Source organism: Octopus bimaculoides, chromosome 22, assembly GCF_046866305.1.
Source record: "Octopus bimaculoides isolate indiv1 chromosome 22, ASM4686630v1, whole genome shotgun sequence".
NCBI lineage: Eukaryota > Metazoa > Mollusca > Cephalopoda > Octopoda > Octopodidae > Octopus > Octopus bimaculoides.
The window spans coordinates 9,420,622-9,425,456 of NC_142949.1; the positions used below are offsets into that span (position 1 = coordinate 9,420,622).

Consider the following 4,835-nt stretch of genomic DNA (forward strand, 5'->3'; position numbering starts at 1 on the left):
CAAAATCGATAGAATAGTCTCTTAGGAAATGCTTATTCAATACAAAGTCAGTGGTGGGCTTAACTCCAACACGAGCAACGCCAGATCCAACAGCTAGTACTCACATTAACACAGATGTACCCACAGAATCCTGTATAGAGACAGGATTCTGTGGGTACACCACAATAGTACATACATATATTTCATATTTATTCATTTACCTGTTTCAATCATTGCACCACGGCCATGCTGGAGCACCGTCTTGAAGTGTTTAATCTACCCAATTGGTTTCAGTATTTGTATTTGGCTGGTAGATAGTCTATCGGTCTCCTTTGCAGAACCGCTAAGTTATGGGAACGTAAACACACCAACACCTGTTGGAGGACAAATGCAAGCACACGCAAACAAATATGCGACAGGCTTCCACACAGTTTCCGTCTGCCAAATTCACTCACAAGGTCTGGAGCTGTAGTACAAGATACTTGCCCAAGTACTGCACCGTGGGACTGAACTTGAAACCTCACGTGTTTGCAAAGCAAACTTTTTAATCATAAAACGGTTCGTAAAGCTATCTAAAAGTTAGACTGATTTTCACGCTTTATTATTTGCAATTTTTACAATTTTACAATACATGAACTCCCTACCACTTCCAGCATTTGGAAATAAACGATTGAAATTTCCTCAAAATGTAATAAAATAATATTTTTCAAAAATTCTCCGTGAACTTATGCAAACAAAACAAAAAAGAAGAAAATAATAAAATAAATATTCAAATATTAAATTTTTTTAAACCTGTACAAAGATCGGAAATGGCTTTAAAACAAATTATAAAAATCTTGCTCAAAATCTTTTATAATGAAAGATATATCGATTTGAAATTTTGGCACAATGCTTGCAAGAGAGAATAAGTCGATTACATCGATGCAAGTACGCGACTACTATTTGCTTTATTGACCCTGAATAGATGAAATGTCGACCGCCGCAGAATTTGAACTCAGACGGACGGAATGCTGCAAGGCGTTTTTCCTGGCGTGCTAACAATTCTGCCAGCTCGCCGCCCTAAAACTTAAGCTTAAATTAAAAATTGAAAATACAAATGTTCCCGATGTGTGCGCTTAGGCGGATGTATAATTTTATTTACTGACGAAGGTTGATAATCAGAAATAGAAAGCGACATACTTCTCCCCTTGAAATTGCAGACCTCGTGCCAAAATGTGAAATCAAAAATTAGAAGCGTGGGGTAGCAAACTGGTAGAATTGTTAGCATACCGAACAGAAATGATTAGCAGCATTTCATCCACCTTTATGTTCGGAGCTTAAATGCTGCCGAGGTCGACTTTGTTTTTACATCCCTTCGGGGTCAATAAAATAAATACCAGTTGACTGCTAGGGTCGATGTAATCGGCTTACGCTCTCCCTCAGAACTGCTGACCTTGGGTCAAAATTTGAATCCAATAATTAGAAATGATGTCGCCCCGTTGAACCCTCTTGCTTTGTCGACATAGACTTTATGTAATGAATTCAACAGCACTTTACAACTACCGTATATGCCTAATGAATTTAGTTTATTTAATTGATAGACATAATTTTGGGGTGTAACCAATCAAAATCTTCAATATTTAAGTGACTTCTTCAATCAGTGAGATATAACATAATGACAGGTACGATTTTGGTGTGTAACCAATAGAAATCTTTAATATCTAAATGGATTCTTCAACCAATGAGATCTAACCACTCTCCTAATTTTTTGATTTTGTAAGAGTTATGTTTCCTTGCGACACAAACATTATGAAAGGAACTAAATTGCTGGTCACTGCTGTTTCGCCGATTAAACCAGATATCTCAAGTGGATAGGCCGTCTGGCTTTCAAATTTATTATACAAATTGGTTGTAAACCTTCGTTGAACACAAAATCTCCGAGTACCGACATATAATCTACTAAAGGTAAGTAAGTATCTTTTAAGAAGTATATACAGGATGGGTCAAAAGTCACGCACCAAAACATTTGAAATTCCATTTCTATTACGCTTTTTTTTATGACTCAAATGTGCAATATATATTAAAGAATATGCACACCACTCGTTTGCGGCGAAACAAAACCCCTAACCCTAAACACCGAGTGTGCGAATTCTTTACCTTCGGTTAGGGCTTTTGTTACACCGAAAACCGGTGGTGTGCGTATTCTTTACTTCTGCCCACCTTTTAATCTTGGTGCGTGACTTTTAGCCCGCTCTATTATCTGTGAAGTAATATTATTGCGTTAATTTTTAAGGTAGATGAAATTTGATTAAATATGCTTACAATTTTTTTTCTTTTCGAGCCTTTTGTCAACATGAATATCTTTAGCACTTTTATATTTTGATATAATTTCAATACAGCAAGTTCGAACACTGTCTGCATATTCCGTATATCTTATTTTTGTATTTTATTTTATTTTTAATATTGGTAATTTTGCGTTCGACTCGTCTATCGAGATTCAATCTCGAAATGTTTTATTCTGCTACTGAAATTTGAATATGTCGACTCATTGATATACGTGATTTTAAATACATTTTTAATTCATAGACATCTTGCATTTTCCATATTAAAGAGGGAAAAAACTGACTTTAACCCCATTAAGTCCCACTCTCCTATAAATAGGACACTAAATGAAAATATTAAATAAGCTGTATCACATTGTCTCAGTGTTCTATTTATAGGACACCGAGTATTTCCATTTCTACTTGAAGTAAAGGAGTTTTAATAATTGATTTTTTTTTTCATTTTAACCTATTTTCAATCATCTGTAAAAATTCAAAAGTAATATTCTGAAATTTAAGTACTCTGGGATTTCATGGGGAAAGACTTTTGCCCGTCCACCCCCGTTTTCTCCCAAATATGTTTAGTTTTGTAATTTTTTTTTTTTTTGCCAAAAGTCCCCGTTTTTGGATACGTAGGTTCCGGAAAATTGCCAAAAATTGGCATTGTGAAATTTCCCACCCCTTCCACCCCGACTTCTTCAATTTTAACTTTTATCCTTAACCCAAACACCCGAACACACTAACCCTAAAACCGTAACCATAAGTACAGAAATGTTTTGAAATTTTTGTTCGAATCTTGATGTCCGTATTTTCCCGCATATTTAGAAAAAAAAAATTCTTAAAAAAAAATTTACAAAGATTTTTTGAAATTTTTTTTCAGAATCATAATCTGAGTATTTTTCCGCTTATTTTGACAAAAAAAAAAAAAAATTCTGAAAAAAGTTAAAAATGGAGATTGGGGGTAGGGGTTAATTTAGAAATGTCGATTTTTGCCAATTTTTTTGCAGATTCGTATTCCCCATAGCCGAAAGGGGGGGGGGGTCGAAAAAGATTATTTTAAGGCTGATATTCGTGGGGGGGGGGGGGGGGGAAGTCTTGCCCTAAATGGGTTAAATGTCTTTCCTATTCAAATTGGAATTGGCCTCAACATCATTTCTATAATGAAGTCTTCTGTTAAACTATACAAAGGAAACGTGAAACCAATATATTAAAGGAGGAAAAAAACTTCCTTCCAAAATGAAGTCCAGTGACTCGTTATCCTGGCGTGGGGTGTTCGTATTGTGTTGACCGCACGGGTGACCACTTTAAAAAGTGAGCGGGGAGAATGTTGAAGGTATGTTGTGCTTAAGGAAAGAGCGGTCGATTACCGGACAGAGCAGTCAAAAATCCACCCAACGCCCATGCTATGCCACGATACTAACTATTCATGTAAATCAGTTAAAAAGATTTAGAATTACCTGTTAAATGTAGTGACATAGCAAGGGAATAACGACGGAGAGGTTTTGGTATACCAGTAAGCATACCAGTTGACAACGTAAGAGAAGTAGGTTCGATTCCTACTTGTCTTTTATTTTGCATTCCATTTTCCTATTCGTTTTGCAAACCTGCGTAAATCGCTCTTGGAAAGCGTAAACACACACACAACAGGTCTCTCTCCCTCTTCCCCTTCTCTCTCTCTCTCTCTTCCCCCCTCTCTCTCTCTTTCCCCCTCTCTTTTTCTTCCCCCTCTCTTTTTCTTCCCCACTCTCTCTTCCCCACTCTCTCTCTTATTTGTATCAGTTTAATGAGCGGTGGTGCATAACTTGTATCGAAACTTAACATTCTTATCGCTGCATGGTCGGTAGCTCAGAAAACCTACCACTTTATCTATCAGCCAATCAAAAGCTATCCTTACATCTGACAACAATTTCTGCGACACAAACGGAATATTGTTTTAGTCAAATCCATTTTGTGCCAAAGGTCAGTCGACGGAAAAACAAGAATACAAATTTTTGTTATAAATTTTTGCCCTTCTAGAGTTTTTTTCTTTTTTGCCTATCTTTCTAGGCCCTGAAAGACTTAAAAGACCTACAATTAGTTATCATAAATATTTAAACCCAAAGCAATATAGTAAAATATAGCTTTCAAATTTTAGCACAAGGCCAGCAATTTTGGGAGAGGGGGGATAAATCGATTACATCGACCCCAGTGCTCGGCTGCTATTTGTTTTATCGACTCTGAAAGGATGAAATGCAAAGTTGACCTCGGTGGAATTTGAACTCTGAACGTAAAGACGGACGAAATTCCACTATGCTTTTTTCCTGGCGTGCTCACGACTCTGCCAGCTCGCCTGAAATTAACTATGAACCTGCACCAAACATGCTAAAATACGAAAAGCTCTCGTAATAGAATCGCAGTTACAAAATGGCATGATTAACACTACAGAGGAATTGGATTTCTCACAGATTCCAACGAAATGCTTATCAAGGCATTAGTTTGCTAGATTCTTGAGGTGAACTCGAGTGCTGAAACAGATTTTGTTGCATCTCGGGAGAGTCATTGTTAATAAATACATAT

General features: G+C 36.6%; 1 long non-coding RNA gene across 1 annotated transcript in view; it reads left to right on the top strand.

Moving 5' to 3' along the window:
* Window positions 1–693: 693 nt before the first annotated feature.
* The window catches only part of LOC149131396 (uncharacterized), a 19,936-nt gene continuing 15,794 nt past the window's right edge, over window positions 694–4,835 (top strand). The window contains exon 1 of the long non-coding RNA XR_016237929.1: window positions 694–1,923. This is a non-coding gene — a long non-coding RNA (uncharacterized LOC149131396). The remainder of the gene's footprint in view (window positions 1,924–4,835) is intronic.